Here is a 22,627-nt window from a genome sequence, read left to right as displayed (position 1 = left end):
ACCTGTGAATGCCACGTCGTCTATCAACTTGAACGTGACCAACATCGATACTGCAGATTATGCCTTCAAATCAGTTTCTGCAAAAGCGAAACTTCACCACTAGACTTGGTAAGCTTTTTGCTAGCATTATATTTAAAAGGAAAGAACAATTGAAAAGCTTTAAATCTTTACTTGACACTTGTAACATAAATCTTTTTTCTTCCTACTTTTACATTTAGTTTGTTTTGAATTTTGTTTCAAACACCAATAAGAAGATGCTTTAACTTATCAATTAAAAAAAAACTTAATTTTTTTATGTATTTAAACACTTAAAAAGAGGAAAAAATTAAAAAAAACCCCCAATTATGAGACACAAAAGTACAAAAACATTAATGCGTAAAACGGCTGTGAAAATGCAAATATCATTTCGTGCTGCTTTTTTGGGGGGAAATGTATCACATAATTATGGCCCAGGCCATTACTATCTAAGCAAATTGCGTATGTTTAAGCGAAAGAAAAAACGGGGAATAAATCAAAATCTCTGTTAACATTTGCTGCCTATTTCATCGCAGTCTAAAGTGCTCTAAGAACTCCATTAATTACTCCAGCTGTTTTGTTTTACTTACTCAATTCCCACCGTTCCCTAGCAGCAAACGGTGGCCCTACAATTTCTCCCTTTTGCGTTGGAGCGTCATTAAAGATTTTGCTTGCCGAAACGTCCCCTTGATTCGGGCACCTAGCGGCACAAACCCACCGTCATCCTTTGGCCTAAAAAACACCAACTGACCAGAAGGGTCAGAAATTAATCTGCAAAGCATGAATACAAAGTACCTGCTCCATGGCACAGAGACAGTGAAAAGATTTATGGGACCAGTGAAAATGCCAACAAAAAAAAATCAAATCGCAGGGGCAAAACATAAACGATTCTAGCGAAGCTTTTCCAAAAAAACCGGGCAGCACTTGTCCTCTAGGTTGGGGTTGCTCTATACGCATTACTCTCCAACTGACGTTCAGGACGGACTGTATCGCGGGCTGTTAATGTGAAGTGTGATTGTTTGGCCCAGTGCTGAAAGGGAACTGATTCGGAAACGACGACGCCCCGAATGAATAAAGGAACGATCATTCGTAAAAGAAACTGCCATCCGGAAGGATACCCGTTTACGGCTGAATAAAAATAACGATGTTTTATATGTGTGCAAAACAAAAGAAAAAGTTACTGGAAAAAGGGAAAGTACGGTGTGTTTCCAGCGAAACAACTGCTTAAAGTGAAAATGACAAAATGGTTTCGTGTGGCGCTTTCGATCGAACGGCGAGATTAAATACGACGCAAAGGGACCAACACCCGTGTGACAAATCCACCTGAACCTGCTTGAAGGATATTATACTGGGTAAAACCTTGGAACACCAACGTCATGAAAAACTGGACATCAATTTAGCTAAGTAAATGTCACTCATCATTCAGTAGCGACCATTTGCATCCAATTCTGTAGCAAATTCGAAGAAATTACATGTTAAAGAACTAACAAATATAACGGGGAAAAAATTGCCACATTGTATGTTCCTGCTACCACAACCCAGTCCATAGCGACCATAAACACAGTGTTCAAACCACGGTGAAAGAGTGTGCTCACATGCTCATTGAATATTGAATAGGAAGCCGGCCATCACACACGAGACAAAATGTACATAAATCTTGGATATGCTTCTGGTTCATCATAATCTCTTGTTTCGTTGTCATTAATCATTGAGTTACTAAGCTTGCCTTCCCGCGATCTCTGAACTGGAAAACCGCAGATAACAATACACCAGAGGCCTACGTTACGCAGAAAATAATACGGACTAAAAATGTGCTTTAGTAATGAAATAACCTTGCATGGAAATATTTTCAATTCAGTTTATTTTTGTACTAATTCTGAACTTTATTTTTCATTATAAAATTCAATCTAAGCGAGTGCTAACACCTTTCCTCCTAATTATAAACAATTGAGGTTTGAATTTTTGTTCTCCACATTCTCCGTTCCAGTTGCATTGCTAGGTTGCACAACATTCTATCATGAAAATGTTTGCCACAAGCAGAGTCCTCTTTTTATTTTATTGTTCATTCCAGTCAATTCTCCCCTCAAAAAGCTCATCGATGCGCTTGTAGCTCCACAAGACTTTCACAAAAAAAAACCTTCATTTCTCTTTCGACTTGCATCGAAAGCTAAACCGACAGACAGGAGAATGACAGGAAAGGACAGGTCTTTAAAGGACCGAGGATGTAATAACCCGATTCTTGGAGCGACATTCCTACCGTGGTGTACCTACGATGTAGAACGGGTCCAGGTGAAAATGATGAGAATATATGCTTTCTCTATAGTCTAACCGTTTGGTCCTCTCGGTATGTCGTAAATAGACACCCGCTTCCAAGAATTGCCCTATAAAAACCTATCCAAAACTATATATACCCAGGGTAACCTTACTAGCATACTTTCTGGAGCATGTTGAAGAACCGTTGTCACTAAAGCTTTTGGCAGTAACATCACAAAACCGGAATTTAATTATGCATTGACCTTAAGCCGACGATGAATGAAAGACGGGTGGTAAAATAGTGATTTTACTTTCGCTTCGAAAAACATGCCAACATTGAGGAGGCACACTTTGGGCACCATTAAAATGCAACCCCTTGTTAGCTTTCTATTACAATGTATAAAAGTGAGCGGGCGTTACATAGTTGCGATTCACTGGTATGTATTTATTATGGACAAGATACGGCTTTTTTACATTCTAACAATCCTTAATGGAAATTCTCTGAATGGATTCTTCTGCTTCGTGGAGATAGCAATCACAGACACACTTTCATTAATTGTTATTCTCGATAAAAGTGACGTTTTATTAAACGTTGTAATAAAAAAAAATGTTATCAGTTCCATCAGCCATCCTCAAACTCTTGCGCAAAGACTTATAAAGATCGATGAGTAAAGTAAAAATAACGACCAATATCTTTTGCGGTATACTTGTGGAGCCCAACTTCTTACGGCCCAGCATCAACTAGTTGTTGAGTAGTATAATTTTCGCGTAGTCATGTCCCCTTGGGTATATCCTTACGACAAACGATGCTGTTGCGCACTTTGCGCCTGTTTGCCCTATATCTGACCGGAAACAAAGTACACCAGTGGCAACACAAAAAAAAACACACTCAACTCAACGTCAGATAAACAGAGGCAAGACGGAAATAAGGCAGAGCACACTGTGAGCAATCCGTTTTGCCCATCGTTCTACTTCCCGGCAATCGTTTTAACTTAATCGCTCCCCGGAATCAGTTCAAATTGCCTGTCGGAACGAAGCCCACGACGAGATCGTACCAGATACGGAATGATGCAATGTGGATGTGGTCCTATGTCCTGTCCTGCTTTGCATATAAAAAAATGATACCATCAGCTGGAAATTGGTCTTCATGCCTGCAGCAAAGATTGTTGAACATTGGATTTTGCAAGTGGGCTTTGCCTAAAAGAAGCACTCATAGATATTTTCAACACATGCAAATGGTGAAAGTTCTTGTTTTTCGCTTGCTCTTCTTCGCTTCAGAGCGGCACAGCTTACAGGAAAGGAATGCAAAATTGAACACAAAATGTAGAACTGTAGAACTGCCGGTTAGTTTCTAACATAACAGAGTACCATCCATTTGCCACCAAGAAAATCCTATGGAATCGTTTCAAGCACTTCTGATACAAACACACTTGCCAGTGCCATCCATATCACGTGACGCATCGACTACGGTTTTTCCAACTCATCCCGAAACTTTCCTTTTTAGTATGGCTTCATTTCAATGGGGTCTTGTCCATTGAGGGGCTGCCCCCTAATGTTACAACCACCAAGTGCTGAGAAAGATGAGTACTTTGACAAGTTTCACACAGCCATTGAAACCATTTTGCGTTTTGCATAAACCATTAGAGCGTTAGTTAAAATTGCAAATTAAGTATGTACCCCTCTGGAACCCGTGTGCTTGGTGTAGAACGTTTGCCCACTTATTTACAGAAAAGTTTCACCTTGACAAACGATTGACCAAAGATAGCAACCTGTAGCTCGTATGGACTAAAATTCGATCCGACTCAGCAGGAGGCAACAAAAACCCTGCCCATCATCATGCTGCTTTTTGCTAGGTTGCCATATTGGAAAACAAGTTCACAGCACTTAAATACTTGGGGTGTAAAATTTCGAACATACCCCAAAAGCCCCAGGATATTCAACGGACAATTATCATAGTCTTCATTTATGGTGTTAAATTATGGCAAAACTTAGGGCAGCAACACTCACACAAAATTTACATCCCAACTTAAGCTGGCGCCACATCTTAGCGTCCAGCCCACCAGTCCGATCTGGCGGACATTAAGTAGCGTCTAATACTTTCTTCAAACAAAAACCTTAAAGTCACATAAATCTGGACGGTGGTTTATGGAAAAGTCCTGATTTTACATTTACCTTTTACGCGCACTCGGTCAGTAATTGAGATTGTAAAAGCAGAGTAAGGAGCGCAAAAACCCCCAACCGTCATCTCTCTAAGACAAACCTAAGACTTCCCCAAAGAAAACACCCACCCTTATGCTCATCCGCCTACAGCCGCAGAATAATGATCTATAAAAGGCACTCGAAAATGAAGCTTAAAACTTTAGCATCCAAAATCGCTTCTTCAGTAATTAACGAAGCCCTCCCACGGTCCTGTAGGTGAAAATGTAGGAAACCAATATTTTCTTTTATTTCGCCTTTTTTTTTTGGTGGTTCATACCATAATACTGCGAGGACCTTTCCATCAGCGGACGCACGCACACACAACCCGTGGTTGTGTTTTTTTGGTGAACTTGTGAAAGATTAATAATTAAAATTGAATTATAGGTAATGTACATTTTCCTTTCATCGGCACAACACGAAATAACGAGGAAGGACGGAACGAATGAACCCAATAAGTTCGTCGACTTGACACTTCCCACCTTCTTGCAAAACTCGCACGAAACGCGAAGATGGTTCCAGGTAATGGAGGGGCCGTTGACGATGCTGATGTTGATGGTGTTGATGAAAGAGGACGCGAATTGTGCCTTCCCTACCAACCCAGGAGGTGCGTTCGATAAAATAAAATTAAAAACACCGTTGCGCCGAAAGTTTGGGACAAGTTACATGGGCTCCCTGTTTAAACATCGGCCAGATAGGCGGCGCATGTAAATGAGTAAAAAGGTAACACCACCAGCTAAAACACGGCAAGCTTCGGAGAAATTGGATTCCAATTTTCCTCTTCCTTTTATGAGCCGGTAAGCGGGTGAGACTTAACATAAAACCACCACCCCTGATGCTGCAGGGGCACCAGAGGTTGGGAAATAAAGTTTTCCCCCTTTTTTCCCCATCTAAACGCAAAAACGTCATGTTGGGCTTTTTTTTGGTTATTCATCTAAACCCCAATGCGTGATGCCACCGGTTTGCGCGAAGAGTGCCGAAACATTAATTAATTTTCAACAGCGCTAAAATACAAAGTTGCCAAATTATGACCAACAGGATCGACAGCCATTGCGACTTAGCAACGGAAGAAGCTCTACGCCACTTGTGCTTACAAGGCCCCAAAAAAAGGATCTAACACCGCTGACCATACCACGCTGTGTTTCCTATTTTGTCATCACGAAACAGACTGAGCAACGGGGCTGTAGTGAAGTTTTATGCGATTGAAATCAAACAGTCTAAGTTTAATTAACTCTGATTCTGTACTGGCCGGTACGGAACACAACCAGCACCTGTGTACCCGAAGTTTGGCCAACCGAATGGTGTATGGTTTATGTGTACGCTAATACTACCAACATAACAGCAGCACGTGTTGGTAGTAGCAAACGCTCAACGCTAACGTTCTGCCGCAAGCACCGATGGGTACGATTGAAAGATCAATAATTAATTATGATGACTGAAAAACGAACAAAAACTACTGCGGAAGCTACGAAGGTGGTGGTTTGTTTTGCCTCGAGCACGACGACACGTGTTATGGTGCGCTACCAAACCCCGTCATCTACTATTTATTGATGGCAATTGCCAATCGCTTAATTCTCTTCGGTAGCACAAAATCGAAACGCGAATGAGTTGTGCGCTTGAAGCGCTCTCTAAGCGGCGGCACGCATTCACAACCATTTGTTTCAATTTTATGAATCGCACATATGTATGTATTTATTCATTCAGAAAACACTTCCTTTCATTCACACATATGTGAACAATTTGTATGCAGGAAAAAAAATCGAAACCTTTGGTTCTCGTATGGAAAATTCAAAATTGTTCCTCAAAACAAAAGGAAATAATTTTAATTAAATAACGATTCCATGTATTTTGCATATCAAATAAATAAAATTCCGGCAAACAAACCATTTAGATGAGGTACTTTAATTGTAGGATAATTCAAAATATTATAATGTCCGATGGATTTAATCCATCTGTAACATTGTTATTCATGAATTGTTAATGTCATTACAGCTACACGCTACAAGCGAAACCTCGGCAGGATATCGAAAAGAGGTGTAATGTCGCATAAAAATATAATACAACATTTCCTTCCAATAAAAAATGCCGATACAACTATACCAGTGATCATAACAAGAAAAAGGCATAACTCACTCTCCACCAGAAGCAACAACCACAGACTATTCGACATATCAGAAGCATCCAACTTGGCGCACAGAAGCTACTTCAGCTAATAGTGGTAATTGACTTCAGAACAATTTCTCCGTAAAACGACACCGAAAGCTCGGCTCGACTGTTTGGCATCGTGCCATAGATATTGCTACAAGTTGTTCGCAACCGGGCCACCATTCGGCAGCCACATTTTGTATTTACTAAAAAAAAAAGAGCAGATGAGTTGTTGTCCGTATCCTTCGCGTCTTCATTCGAGACTAGCGGGACCTGGTGTTTGGCCACAGTTGGACTTCTGCGAGTATCGAGAAAACATTGGCATCATTCGCAATGGACCAAGAAACCCCGCACAGTGTTGTTCGTCCCTTCGAGACTCAATTTTTATTCATCACCTAATGAGTACTGTTCGCTTGCTTGCATCGTACTTGTTTGTTTTTAATTAATATCTCCCCCAAAAAACGCTTCACTTTAGGGGTCAGCTCATTCACTCTTTTACTCCTCCATTATACGCTAAAGTAAGGATAAGGTGCATACACCTTAAATCTCTTATTAGTACCTTGAGGATGGCTTGACCTAGTTTATTTTTCCGTATCGGTTTTGAACAAGTTGTTGCAAGCCATTATTAACAAAGAGGAGTCTGTTTAAACTGGCATTAATAAATTTTGTAATTTCAAGTATTTTTTATTTTGTGTAAATCATCACAAAAATTGAGTAAATGAAAAAGATAAAGTATATGTTAAGGATCTCCAGCAAATTTTTCATTCATCAGGCAATAATAGAGATAAAATTAATCACTCTTCACTACAAACTCACCTAGCTGAAGCACATTCACACACTTCAAGCTGGACAAACAAATCATCCCTTAAATAAGAGATGCCAAGACCAACCGTGATACACACTCACTAGATATGTCTGGCTACAGATAAAGCAAAAGTATCAAAACCAACAAACATACATCTTCGCTTCACACTCTTTCTCTACTTAATGGATTGCTTCAACAACCAATTAAGCGTCAGAATTGGCACAGAGTTTGCAAATCAACATGAACAAAAGCCACAACCAAAACAGACACGTTACGCAAAGGGATTTTGTTTATATTTTTATAATGCACGACCTTGTCTACTGCTTCAGACGAATGATGGAATATTTCCGTTCCGATCATTCTTCCGAGACGACGCCAAACGTGTCTTGAGCAGCCGCGAACCGAGATCGTCCGTGCATGGGAAGAAGGCAAGTTAATTGCATGGTGAGCTCGTCGGAAATACAGGCGAAAAACAGCGTCCAAAACAAAATCAAAACAGAAAATAAACAACAGTGAACTAGAGTCATGGCGTTTGTTTGCTAACGCTAGTGACCCGACGGAATGATACCTTTCAAGGTCCCTGAAAAGACGTCTTAGTTGGATGATTTAAAGTGTGTCTTCATTTTGGGTTGACCTAAAACCCAACCGTCCAAAAAAACACAACATCAATGTTGTTATTTGTTTTGTGAGAGATTGACTAAAGGGCTCCAAGAAATCATTAGGTCGCACATTTTCATGTTGCTTAATGTAGCTTGAGGTTTTTTTATAGGAGTTAAATATCGTATATTTGTCGTAAAAGCATCATCTTAAAAGCTGATACCAGCTAGTACACATTATGACGTATCTTCATGGAAAGAAATCACGTACTCCGGGTAAAAGTTCTACCGGCTCAAATGAGTCGGATCATTGGTATCATGGCCCAATGTATCTCTATCACTGACTGTAAATCACGGCAAGTAAACGACACAAGATTACGCACTGATGCAAAACCTCCCTCCCCAAGGGAGCTTACTTACTTCCCCATGAAAACATCCCCATTCTTGATGGAAAAATCGGATTCTCGATTCTTAACGTAGTACGGCATCGAGTGCCCATAAGTTACACTTCCGCTATCGAGAGCGACATACAAAATTGAGACCCAGATCGGTAAGATTTGTGTGACTAACGCAAATGATGTAAAGAATACGAATACACTGTCACACTCCCGCTACAAATGTCCCCCGTGCCGCTTACAACTTTCTTCACAACACACGAAGCACACGAAGAGACGAAGGCGCACACACTGTACCAGCCTAATCGTCCTAACGTGCCATGTTACAGGGACGTAAACTAGGTGGCATTTGGGCATAAAGACGACGATGACGACAAACGGCGACTAAGTCCATCAACAAAGATGGCGAACTCTTCAAGATAAACGATGCAATAAAAAAGGATGGCCAGGAATTAAGGTGATGTTAGATTCGTTTTGGTTTCATTCTTTTTTCGACGGCTTTTTTCCTTTACGCCGGTAGGACAATTCGCGCTTACGAATTTGTTCGGTGATCTGTTTTCTTCCTGAACGGCTCTTCTTCACTTTCGTGCTACGAGTGGTTTGGGGCAGAGAGAAAAAAAAGAACCACTAACGCTTCTTTTCGCCATGTTTCCAGCGCTCCCTCCAAATAGATATCAGGCAGCAACGAGGTGCGCCAGATTTGGAAAGACATGGGATGAAGGCACTTCGGACGGTGTTATGAGCGCTTTCGGACGAATTCTTACATGCTTAAAACAGTCACCGCCAGTCGTGCTTTAACTACAGCCACTTCACAACTCCACTTTACGAACTGACCCGTATCATAAAACCACCATCATAACCTGTGGTGATCACATGGCATGGAAAGACAAAAAGAGGAGTTGTAGCAGTAACCTCCGAACGACGAAAGGAAACGAAGCGAATGTAGCAATTTTAAAGAATATTTTTTTATGCCTCTGGGGTGTCATCCAGGTCGAGGTCATCGATGGTACGCTTACAGGTTTCTTTTTTGTACACTTCCACAAAATAATGCCTTATAATAGACTCGGGATAGAAGCAATTATTCAAATGTCTTCTAATCGTTGAGACATTGTTATGCTTTTCAATTTCAACGTAGGAATTATTACATTTGAAAATATAGTGAATAAAATTTATGTACAATACGATAGAAATATTTGAGCGAGCTTGCAAAACATGTTATTCGATCGTTTTTGCAACTTTGAAAGCAACAGTACTTGATATCACTCCAGTCGCAACATTGCTCTAACCCATAAAACAACCGCCCTCAGTATTGCGTAGCGAAAATGGACATGATAAACGACAAACGACAAAAACAAAACAAAACACTTTTCGCAATAATATCAACGGAATCGGAGCAGGGGAAGCATACCAAATAGTCAAACGTCACGTTTCTGGTCAGCAGACATTCATCTCCGGAACTGCGCCGGAACGCCACGGGGATTTGGAGGTTATCCATCGGGATACCGTCGGATATCATTAGGCGTTTGTGGAACGCAAAAGAAACAAAAAAGTGAACGGATTTTCGTCATCACTAACGCCGTGTCCCGGGGCTCACCCAGCCTGTCACCTTCGTACGCATGACACTCAATCTCGTACACGCGATCGCAAGCGCGCGCTTTTTGACGGCGGAGAACCAACACCAAACAGTTGGTAACGCGGTTGCATAAGCGAATTTTGTCCATTTTGCTCATTTTGGATGCTTTCGCGGACAGGCTTTCACCACCATGCTGTGCACCAGTTTTCATCTACATCGGTCAAAACAGTGAACGACAAAATAGCAATCCACCGACCATTTGCAGAAACACGCACTTGGACACGTGGTCGGTCAGTTCATCATTGTCATTAATCAGCCAAGGATTAGACGCTCGGTGTATAGTCGGCGTTTCATCTCGGAAAGCCGGAAAGCTCCGGCGGATTAGGATCAACCACATGGGATGAACGATTCCCAGTACTGGTAAGGTAGGCTGTAACAAGTAGGAACGATCGGAGCGATTTCATCATAAGCCAGGCAAAAAGGTAAAACATTGTACGGCGCTTGATAAGAAAATCGGAAAGTTTACTCTGTAACTGTTAATCTTAGTCATCAACTCTTGGGATCTAAATGGCAAAAATAGAAAGATGCTACGTTGAGTCATGAGTAAACACTGTCATAGTAATACTTTATCTCAACAAAAGTTCAATATTCCATGAGAAGATGATGCGAGCCAAAAATGCGAAGCTCTGTATCCGGGTGGTAAACAAACATTTCATCGAAAGAGTAACCAATATCATTCGGTTCAGTGAGTGATAAGGGGTGTAGGTTGATCTTTTTTTTTAATATGGATTACAAGAAGTTAGTAACTAGCACGTTTGCATGCAAATGTAATCATACCAAGCTAATGTAAACAGTCTTCACATACAAATAGTGCCTCGTGTTTCCTTACTCAATTCAAACAAACACAGTTTAAATCAAACCTGTGATTGTGATAGAAATTGTCTACAAAAAATTTAGGTCCATTTTTTGAGCTACAACCAAAAAATACTGCCCTTACAGTATTGTTTCCAGCCAATGCAATTCTGGTATTGATCTGTGGGTCTGTTTCACTCACGACGAACCGTACTCGTGCAAAGTTAAATTCAACATTGCTCCGCATCGGTTTTGATACGATTCCGACGCGAATTGGAATTCACCAACCATCCGCAACGATGTTCGCAATCGACCGTCGCATGAGGGAAGAGGGAAACCCGAGGATCAAAGTTCAACAAACTGCTGCGGCTAACCAGCCGGGCTGTGTGCGTGAACCCATCGGTAATGCATTCAATGCACGTTGCTTCAAATTCTATTGCACTAACCCCCGCTCCCGGTCGATTATCACTGGACCGACGGAAAACGCGCTAGAGAAACGGAAAGCGAGTCTTTAATACTGTTCGGTGGAAAAGTTAACCATCAACCGATCGGAAAATCGATTCCACGCTTTATTCGGCCCACAGGGCAGGGCAGGGACTTTTGCACGTGCTGTATTCAAAACTGAATCGATAAAAAAAATCGTTTTTTTTTTGTAAAGAGTTTCGAATCGTTGTGGTTTTATTGTGTAAATCAATGATGTTCTTAAATTTATGAGAAATTCCAATTTCGTGAGATTTTTTTTTCTTCATAATTTTAGACCAACATCTTCTTGACTGAAATTCATCCCTATTTAAAACAAACAAGTAAAGTCAACAATGTAAACAAGTAAAATAAACAACTTAATTTTTTTAAATTTCCAGTCATGGAACATTTTGACATAAAAAACCTAAAGATCAATGCAACGAACTTAAAGAAATGAAATATTTTAGAAACCCTCAAAGTTATTTTCCAGGATTTACAAGTATTTTTAAGTACTAACATTCGTTACTTTAAAGTACTTCAAAGAGTTCTTTTCTTCAGATTTTCGAACATTTTGTAGACTATTCTAACACATAGACGTACATTTGGGTTTCATTTTCTTCCACTTCATCCATATTTCTTCAAGTTCATTTTACGATGCTGAACGATTCAAGGGTAAATGCAATAAACATTAAGCTGCAACATAAAATTAACCTCCAAAATGTATCAATTTCTATCCGCTTTGCATTCATTTATCCAGTTTTAAGCTTCCAAAAAAAAAAACCTCCCCATAACCTTAATCTTGCGTAACGCATTACTGGGCCGAATGCGAACGGATGACGTTCTCATGCGGCCGGGTGGGTAATTGTATCATCATTTCGATTCATAATTGCTCACAGCCATGCATCATATCATACTGGCGCTGGCGACGACAGTCAGCCAGCACAATTACTGAGAACGCAACACTTCACAATTGGCAAACGGGGCGCGAATGGGAAAGAAATGAAAAATATGGCCCGCGTTAGTGTGCACAGGGCGCGAACGACAATGGTTGGAAATATGTTGTAAAATTTGTACCCAGTCTGCTCTTGCTACAAGTCTCACTATACACCACGGTACGGGCACGGTAGCTGGATACTTACTATACTCATAAATTTAATGAGGCATAAATCTTCTTACGGTAGCCCGAAATACGCCACCGATGTTTTTGGCTACAGCCACGAACGAGAGAACTGGTGGAATGTCTCGCCCATGCGGCCCCCGGTACGGCGATGAGGCGAGGAGTATTGGGATGGGGGGCGATTGTCCATTTAATCGAAACGTATATTCATCATTCGCACGTAATGAAGAATACCACTGAAACATGAACGTATTTTTCTTCCAACAAACGATCACTAAATGTTCCTTTTTTGTTTGCTTTTCCAATTCTTAGCGGTGAACACTTTTTGATAAATTGTTTCTTTCAACAACATGCAATATTTAATCGTACAAAACGGCATCCCACCAAGAGATAATCGAACCGGTGTTTCTTTTTCCAAGTCAATAGATTCGTCCAAAACATTATTTAGGACGAGCTTGAGCTGCTTTCTCAAACCCTACCAATGAAATCAAGCTGCATAATAAAGACTAACGTTCGTCGACACATTAAAAAAAGCAGCATCTCAGACTATACTTTCCTTTACAAAAGCAACTCTGACACAATGTTGCTTAAGTTTGTCAACCGTCTGTAGAGACCGGGCTCCCGAAAGAGAGAAAAAAAAGATCATTCCAACGCAGCCCACAGTTAAAACGATCCGGTTGCGAAGGGAGTTATGAAATTTCCAGTTTCCCTGCTGCCAAGCGACATGTTCGTGCGACGAGTTCGAGCTTTCCCTTTTCAAATTATTTCCAAATCAATTCCAGCCAATTCGATTGGGAGCCCTTTTCGGGGGCCGAAGGTCTTCGAGTTCAGCAGGGTTTTGACGTTGGGACACATTCGAAATCGCGTGAACATTTTGTTTCGTTTTTTCGGCTCTCGGCATACGTTTCTAATACCCATTTTTATTGCTCCCTATCCCTTCCATTTTTTGATGGGGGACCTGGATCATTAGCAGCAGCATCCGAGCTACCTTCCGTAGCACGATCTGCGTTCTCTATGCTTTCGCGGGCAACCATAGCGATGTTTGCTTTATGCTCTTCGACTCTGGACCAGCTGATTGGGGTTTTTTTTTTCTTTAATGTTGTTACCATTTTTTTCGCCCCTCTGCTAGCGTACCTTCGCTATGCTCCGTTTTCTCTGTGTGTGCTGCCGTTATGTGCAGGGCTCGACGGTATATTGCACCCAGTCCCGAGCTTTATAATGGTGGTGGTGGTGGGCTTCGAACGCTTTCGCTTTCGATCGCCTCCACAACCGTTATGGGGAGTTGTTCTGTTTCACTCTTCCGCCAGGCAATATGGTTATAAATTAAACCACGATACCTACCAAGGCGGAACGCGTTTATGCTACGAACGAGAAGGTACGCGATGCTGAAGAATGTTCCCCTTTTTTGAATGTTGCAAAGATATCTTCACGAGATGTGCAATATGGAAGAGCGTGATGCGACTTTCCACCGTGCTACCAAACAAACGCTGTGTGACGAAATCAATAGCTTGCAATACCTTCGTTACCGTGATGTGTGAGAACTTAGCAGACTCTGTAGTGCCAAGTAACGTCTTCACATGACATCACACCTATCGCACGATAGCAACACGCGAAGAAAGCATTAATTAATATCGCTGTTCAAGTTTGCGGTACAAAATTTCAATGAACAAACGACCACCAACATGTCTAGGATGATTATTGTACAGCGAATGAAAACATTGATTTGACTTCAGCCCGTACCAACATGCCACAAAACCACCGAAACAACATTCCACTGTCTTATTATCGTACCTTGTGTATAGACGCGATCATCGCAGTCCCATCCAACAGACACATACCCTTTCATCTGTCCAAATCTGACCGGCAGAAGGAGAGAAGTATCAACACGCTACAGGTTGCATGACATCATCACAAAAAGTCATCAATTTTTGCAGTCATTAGCCGTCGCGGCTGACCCCGCCCCGCTAATGTTAGGCTTCGTGCAAAAGCCTTGTTAAGGCTAGTCTTAGCTTCGCACGACTTTTTTCAGCGATGTTCGTTTTGCTTTTTGCAAAAGGCGCTAACATCATCGATCCACCCGAAGTGATCGAATCACTTCGAAAAACATCTCCCTTCACATTACTCATCGCCTGTTTCGCGGCGAACGATTGCTGTCTGATGCTGACGCCAGAAATATCGTTAGCAGAACCAATCGGTTTACCAAAAAAAAAAGCTCATACGCCTGAAGGGTCAACCACGCGCGTTAAGCTTCTTCTTAGGATTACATTCCTATTTGGTAACGTGGCTTTGAGCATTCCCGCAAAACACATTCAATACGATCATTAATATCTTTTCGGGACGGGGTTTTCAACGAATGAACATTAGATTGGCCGTTAAGATTGCGGAACAAATGGCATATCTCTGAAGTTTTATGCAAAAAAAAACCCTCGAAACAAATTTTTATATTTGGCACCAATGCACCGAACATTAAAAAAAATCATCAGACTACCTTAAAACAAAAACATGTATGGAGTTTCTAGGCGCATGCAATCACTTTAATGCACTACCCATTCATTCTGGTTTAACGGTCGCACTACACACCCTGCTAACAATACGTTGCCCTCCATTTAGACAAACTACTGTTAAAGTTACGTTTTTTTTTCATTCGCTTTTTTGCACAATTCCACCCATCGGCATGTAAGAAAATCACTCAAATGCCAATGCCTTCCATCCATCTTTTCAGCTATTGATCCCCCCCCCCCCTAAAACCATTACGGCATAATACTGCAACTCACGCTGTGCATCAAGCTCCGAAGGTATCTACATATCACAATGATCGCTTTCCCACTTTTTTTTTCTTTTCGGTTAGTGAGGTTCCAGTTAACACTCTTTACAAAAGATCGACTGATCGGAAAACAAATGCGACCCCGGAGCGGTAGAGTGCGTTTCTTGCGTAATAAACTTAGAGCAATGGTGTGAATTAAGTCGATGGTATTAAAATCGTGCATAAAAACGGAAACATTTGAAAAACGGGTAAAAAGCACATAACATCATACGAAAAATAGTAGCTCAAAAAAAAAAACATGAAGCATGATCATGATCATCCAAGCCATACAACGGTCACTCACATCAAAGTGAACAATATCAATCGATTTTTTTTTCTGGTCGTAACTCGAACAAAAACCACCGCCAAAAAGGAACAACATGGAGGTGGGCCACATAAACCTGTGCTCCCCCTAAGGGGGTTGTGTTGTTGTTTATCCAAATGTTTAACACTAATTCTTCACAAACTGCAGCCGCATTTGAAACGGACCTTTTTTCCCCTACTCGCAACCCAAATTGCTAAGCATAGATACACAAGAAAAGAAGAGAAAAAAAATACACACTTGAAATCATCCACGCGCAATGCTTAAAGAGAGGGTTTTCTCCAATCGAAAGCAAACACGTAAAAAAAATCCGCAAACTACTACTTTACGGTTTGTTCACCGCGTGTGTTTGTGTGTGAGATTTTACGCAGATTGAAAAGACTAATGCACTAAACTACAACTGACACATACTACTGTGCAAAGTGCAACGCAAAACAAAAAAAAACTTCCCGCCGATCAAACAGTATCGAATGCATATTCCGATCTCCATCATCATCCCAAACCCCCGGCTCGGGGGGTAAGATAAGGGAGATGAAGTATATGGAGCTAATATGAACGGTTATGAGCTATAAACTACTGGGTGTCCAGTGTAGGCGTACTCGTTGTTTACAAAACCGTATTCCGAAACCGTCCTCCCGTCTCCCATTCGCAAAGCCCCCCCCGGGGGGCGAAGTATAGGTGCACTTTTGCCAAGCCGTCCTAAACTTTCGAGAGTTTGCGTTTCTCGCGTATAGGCTAATCGACACCTCCTCGGTAAAGCTTGTCCCGTTACGCTTTGGCTGCCACCGGCCAAGCTGGGTAGCCATCATCACACTGCGAAAGATGTGCACGTTCGCATCATCTTCGTTTCATCGTCCATTGATCAAACATCAGCACGGAACGGAAAAACTTTCGCTAATTGCACGCGCTTCGGGAGGTGGGTCAGGGTTTTTGGTCAAATATTTCCCTTTCACGCAGTAACGCACCGTTACTACGGCACTATAAATCATCTACCGCAAGCTACTCACATTTTTTTCGATCGCAGTTTTACGTTCGTTTATTAATCAACCGCTGAACAATCGGTTGGGCAGCATGCTTTAATTTAATCAAACTGTGTTACAGGTAATGGTGTTGATAAGAGTGATAATTAGCGATTAATTGTGCATAACGCGGTAATGCTCAACAGTTACAGAAATCTAGCTGCACACACACAATTATTTATAGATGTGATATAACTTCTACTTATATTAGAGAACTCCTAAACACTTGATTACATCTCAAATTTAAAAGATCCCAGCATTTACACAAGTCTCTAAGACATCAACTCTGCCCAAAACTATCGAAACTCTTAGACGTTAGACGTATTCGTATAACGAAACTCTTAGACGTTAGACGTATTCGAGAGTAAAATCCTCACAAGAATTTTAGGATTCGTATGGCTGGAGGAGTCAATTCAAAAACGAACTCTAAGAGTGATATGTTAGCCTCAATATTATTTCCAGGCTCCAATGGCGGTAATTCGGAGGACACCCGACAACCCATCCTGTAAAGACTTTGAAGGTCATCCACACGTTCAGAAAAGACGAGAAGTGATGTTGGCACAACTTTAATAGCTAGAGTCAGAAGTGATAGCGTCAGGAATAATGGTTCGAATAACATAGAAGCAGTTTGGAGGACTTCTGGAGTTAACCAAAACTTCCATACTGTTATAACGTCTGAAAAATATATAGGTAGGTTCGATATATCTGTTAAATATCTGCGTTGTTATTAAAATATTCAATATCTGTTTGATACATTTTGCTTCTGCTTGAAATAGGATTTAAAGTTTAAGCAAAAAGATTTAACCATTTTTTCTGCACTTCATTATTACACTACAATATGCCAACCGGTAACAAGATCAAACGAATCCTCACGACCAGCTCAAGGGGATGATTCGTTTTATTTTTCTTCTGTACAATACAAAAACATCTCTCTGAAGCTCTGAGGACCCATTCACAGAGCGAGCTTCTTACTTCCGCATCACCCGTATCACCACAAGTACGTAAGTACACGTGATTTAAAGCACACTCAAAGTTCCGTTCCCACATACCAAAAATGTTCAAAATCAGGTTCTGCTTTCTATATGGCACTGCAGCACCGTAAACCGTTCTTTAATTTCCCGCTTTTCCAGGTAACCGGCAGGCATCGTTTCGAGGCTAAATACATTCTGGCAGTATCGTGGCAGTCAGTCGGCACTGACTCGTACCGGGTCCCGACGCCAACCAGGCGTCAATTTAATTCCGGCACGTTGTACCATTACCATCAACACACTGCCGATAGGAAAGCCCAACACGATTACGCAAAGTGCCTGATAAGCCCTTCGGCAGTAGGTATTTTCCTCGATCCTTTTTTAGGGGTGGTTGGGGGGATTTCTTCTTTCTGTTTTTTTTTCGCGCGCGTCCCACTGACGCTAGTCTGAATGGGTTTTATTTTACTCCTGATGTGGCTTTTCTCTCTTCCCCGTTTTTTTTTCCTTTCTGCTCTTCTGCGTTCCCTGTGGAGCGTTCTTCCGTCTTTTTTTTAGTGGCGGCACGCCTTCGGAACAAGAGGAAAATCATACAATTTCCACCACCGTTGCAATGGCGGTGCACGCGATCTATTATATAATTTTTCCGCCTGTAGCGTTTTTTTCTGTAACAGATCCTTTCCACACCACCACCAGCAAGGTAAATCCATCACCGGAAAACGGTTTAGGGCAAAAGGTGTTCTTTTCAATTTTCTTCCCCCCTTTACGACTGCTCAGTGGACATCACACATCTTTTCCACCACACCATAAAGGCACAATCATGTTTGGTTCGATCGTGCACAGCGAAAAAGGGGAAAAACAAAACCCGCCGCCACGATCTACGCGAAGAACGTAAGGGTGTTAGCGTAGAAAATCTGTTACATGAATAACCACCCGCCTTCAGCTGGTTCTTTCCCTTCAAGCGTAACCTTATCCAAGTACGGCTTCTTGGTGGGAAAATGCTCTACTCTCCAACAACCAACAAACCCTCATCACGAAACCGTAGCTACGTCATTTTTCGTCAGCATCACGCGATCAGCTGAAACGGCTGGTACGGCGAGACAGAAATTTTCTCCACCCGTTAAATGTCAATCGAACCGGACGGCTGAATTTTCTTTGCCCTTTCGCGTTTCCAACCCCCACCAACGTTTTTCCTTTGCTGAAACACATCATTGCAAACCGTTCTTTTCCGTCCGGCAAAAAGATTGAAATCGAACATTTCTCTTCCAACTGGTAGCGCCAACGGATTGACGAATTAGGTGCCACCCCGGGGGGGAAATGGGTATGAAAAAAGAAAATCACTCACACCAACACAAACACATAGGAAAGAGTGAAAGATCACTTTGGTAAGCATAAAGCGCGTACAAACACGCGGGAAAACTCAAATGGCAAATCTCGCGAGGGCGTTTAAGCGAAGCAAACGTTTGTGACTTTACATAAACACCTCGCGGCGCTGCACCATTCGAGTCCGCTTACCGAGAGAAGTGGATGGAAATCGGCCAAAAACTACCCCCTGCTCGGTGGTGCTTCTTCTCTGTACGTGAAAACTCCCTGGCCCGAAAATTTATCACCCGGAAAAACGCACGTGGTGCGGTTTTTGTTGCTGTGTACGAGACATTGTGGATGTGTGTTGGTCGTTTCGGTGTATTTGTTGTTTTTGCTAACGAAATGTTTCATTTCAATACCATCGCTAGTTTCACAGTAAATTTACCCTGGTTTCCTTCTCAATGGAAAACAGGCAAAGACAACGTCAAGACAAACCATCGAATAGAATAGTTTGTCGAAGACACAAAAATAGAACTATGAAGTCGATCTAAACAACGGCATGGAAGCGAGGTTGATTTATCCGGGAAATGATTTTGCCAACAAACGAAATTGCGATTTTATGCAGACAAAAAAAAGAAGAACTCCATAGGAAACGTAACAGTTGTAAATCGAATACAACGGATACGAATATATTGTATAACATCCGCACGAGCAAAAACGTACGGTATGATCAAAAAGGAGGAAAATAAACAACCAGAGCAAATTTAGACATGAACGAAATTTCCATTCGTACGATTCGGAAGCGGACGAAAGAATTGAATACGATCGGACCAGGAAAAACCCCCGACAAAAGAATAGCTAGCCTTCCGTAACAAAGATTTTTCTTCTTTTTTTTTTTGTTCCTTTAATGCACCTCACCAAACAACAGCAAAAATATTGCAATAAAATGTAATAAATCATGTAATTACTTTTCTTCCGCAACGATGAAGTTGTTTGTCAACAAAACAACGGTTTACATGCTGGCTTTTTTCCGGAACACGGGTCAATATTGTTTGCCCGTTTGCCAAACAGGCAAATCTGTTTCACCGCACTTTTGTTTGCACCACTATGTTTGCACTGGCAACACTTTGCGAACCGTATTGAAAAAGGATCGTTATTAGTACGTGTTGTACAATTTACAAAACTTCAACATTGATTCAATTCCTCACACAATCCACCACTTGGTAAATCAAGCACATCTGCGACCACACCGTGTACTACACAACTGTAATGCAATTGAATAAATTTAGTACAAGAAAAAAAAACCACTCACAAACAAACAGCCACAATCAAGATTGTTGCTTATATTTTATTATCTTTTTGCCCATTCTTCACACCGTTCCATTCTTCGCACTTTCACTTCAAAACCGATAAAGAACAGTGCCAAGGAGAAGGCAGATGAATAACCAAAAAAAAAACACGCCAAAACAATTTGCTGCTTCTTCCACACATCTCACAAAACCCCCCATTTTTAGTTGGTCTATTTCACTTTTAATTTCATACTTTTTTCATCCACACGCGAACGAAGAAGAACCCGTATAACTGTGCGTCTTTTGAATTAACTTTGGGGCTTAGCCCAAAAAATGGTGCACACGGGGGTGTGATGGGTTTCGATTGAAGTTTTTCGGTTTTAGATTTTCTATTTCATTTTTCCTATTACGCAAACAATCCACAAACACACACAAACACGAAAACCACTAAACTCCACGATAAAGTTGTGCAACTTTTTTTCTGGTTTTGTTGCTTCATTGTTTTGCTCGATTTTTTGCGGGAGTATTTGCGTTTGTTACTTGGTACACTCCGCGTAAAATGTCGTTGGTAACATGATCATGTTACAAACGCTTGTCATTTATGGTGGCATTTTTACCCGCCACTGAAATAACACTTCGAAATCATTCGAAATCAATTGCATGTCACGTTATGTCTAATGCGGAGATTGAATTGCTGTCAAAATGGAAAGTCCACAAAGATTTTCCAGCTAACGTATGTAAATCGGTAAAATTCCACCGAATTTTATTAATAATCCTACAGTATCGAATAGTATCAAAACACATGTCGAATCGCACAAATTAACAAGTAACAGTTAAAGCAATATATGTGATACATTCAAACGGATGAATATTTGAAACTTCATAAATTCTTGAGCGTATTATAGAATTGTATTCTTTAGCATCACTTTGCCTTAACAACACACAACATTTTCCAAATTAACATACACTGTTCAACAAATGGCAAAAGCGGCTGGCGCCTTTAACGTCAACGTGTGTCTAACAACCACAACGACAACACTGATGATGATGATGATGATTATGATGATGGCGAGGACGACAAAGACGACGGGACAAATACGAAAAGAAAACGTCCGATAGCAACCATTACCATCAACGTACCGCGAATAACTGACTGAATTTCCCGATCGGTGCCAGAGTAATATAACCTAAACAAAGTGCAATATCGAGCCCGACGTACAACGAAACTAAATACGCGCCACCGGTATGCTTTCGGGTTTTTGTGGCGCTCACCACGAACGGCACGCTTGGAGCATATTTCGCGGAACCGCGACCACTCACGGAGAGCAACTTGAACGGCACCGAGAGCAAACGGTGATGCTGAGCCCGCTCTAGCCCGATCATGATCGGTACGCAGAGACACTTCCAAACATCCAACGCTCGGAGAATAAGCATCGTGGAGCTTTTTAGTGGAGCATCGTGGAGCTCGCTACCGGAGAGAGAGAAAGAGCATCGTAAAATCCATGCTACCGCGAAGCAGCATAACATTCATGCTCGATAGCATGTGGTGGCCTGCATGCATGCAGAGACACACCATGGGTGTGTAGCAGCGTTACAAACGCCTTCGAGCCAAGAATTCATTACCCACAGCCATTGAGAGGGCTCGTTCATTTTGTCCAACAAACGCCAACACCTCCACCAACACAACAAAAAAAAGAAAGAAACAGGCACGGATGTAAAACTTTACCGGTTTGATGAAGAATTGTTCGACGAAGGTGGCGAGGGCGGTAATTTACGTCGTTATGATCGAGACAGGCATCGTAGATCGCATCCATCCATCGTATCAAGGTTACTGCAAACGCTGCAATCATGTAGGCCGCCCACTTAAGGAACTAAATGATGCAGATGTGTGCCGGGGTATATTTTTGTTTTTCAAATTACCCAATACTTAAATGAAATGAACACAAACTTTCAAAACTTTCGGTGCTCTTTTCATGGTCAATATGTAAAGTGATTTGTGCGTGATTGATTGCGTTGTAATTTACAAACCTCACTTAGAGATATATGTAGACATGTTTCATGTTTAGGGTTGTTGAAAGTGACAAATTTGAAACCATTCCTATAACTGCCTGCTAGTGTTTGTAAAGTTTTAATTAACATTAATTCTAGCTTCATTAATGAAAATTTATAGCATCTTTTTTCTTAGTTTTTTGTCGTCTGCCTCTGTAAAAATTAACTTGTCAGTCTGTTGCTTTGTTGTTTACTTTGTGTTTAGTTATTCCTCTTTGTATTTGTTTAGTTTTTACTCTATTAGTATCTTTTTATTAATTGCTAATTATCTTTTTAACTATTGTTTGATTCAATGTTTTAGTTTGGTTATATTGAATTGTTTTATTTATTTACTATTATGAGTTTTTTTTTAATTTACTCTTCAGTTTTTTCTCCTTTTATATTTTGATTTAGTTATATTTCAGTTATTTTTATAAGCTATTTGTTTGTTAGGAAACGATTTAAATTTCACTGCTTTTAACGTGTT

At 41.1% G+C, this 22,627-nt stretch overlaps 1 protein-coding gene across 16 annotated transcripts in view; it reads right to left on the bottom strand.

Annotated features, from left to right (window-relative positions):
• The window catches only part of LOC125762523 (pseudouridylate synthase RPUSD2-like), a 185,632-nt gene that overhangs the window by 127,711 nt on the left and 35,294 nt on the right, over positions 1–22,627 (bottom strand). For 5 of the 16 annotated variants that reach the window (XM_049424705.1, XM_049424697.1, XM_049424698.1 and 2 more), the window contains exons 1-2: positions 21,079–21,461; positions 19,792–20,087 (exon numbers count right to left, since the gene is read on the bottom strand). The exons of 1 other annotated variant lie outside the window; for it this stretch is intronic. The gene's annotated coding sequence lies outside the window, so the exon portion shown is untranslated. Of the gene's footprint in view, positions 1–19,791; positions 20,088–21,078; positions 21,465–22,627 lie in introns of those variants that run through there. 10 more of the 16 variants (XM_049424706.1, XM_049424707.1, XM_049424702.1 and 7 more) reach the window with 10 other exon arrangements.

This window comes from Anopheles funestus, chromosome 2RL (assembly GCF_943734845.2).
Source record: "Anopheles funestus chromosome 2RL, idAnoFuneDA-416_04, whole genome shotgun sequence".
NCBI classification, from domain to species: Eukaryota; Metazoa; Arthropoda; class Insecta; order Diptera; family Culicidae; genus Anopheles; species Anopheles funestus.
This window is presented reverse-complemented; position numbering and strand designations above follow the sequence as displayed.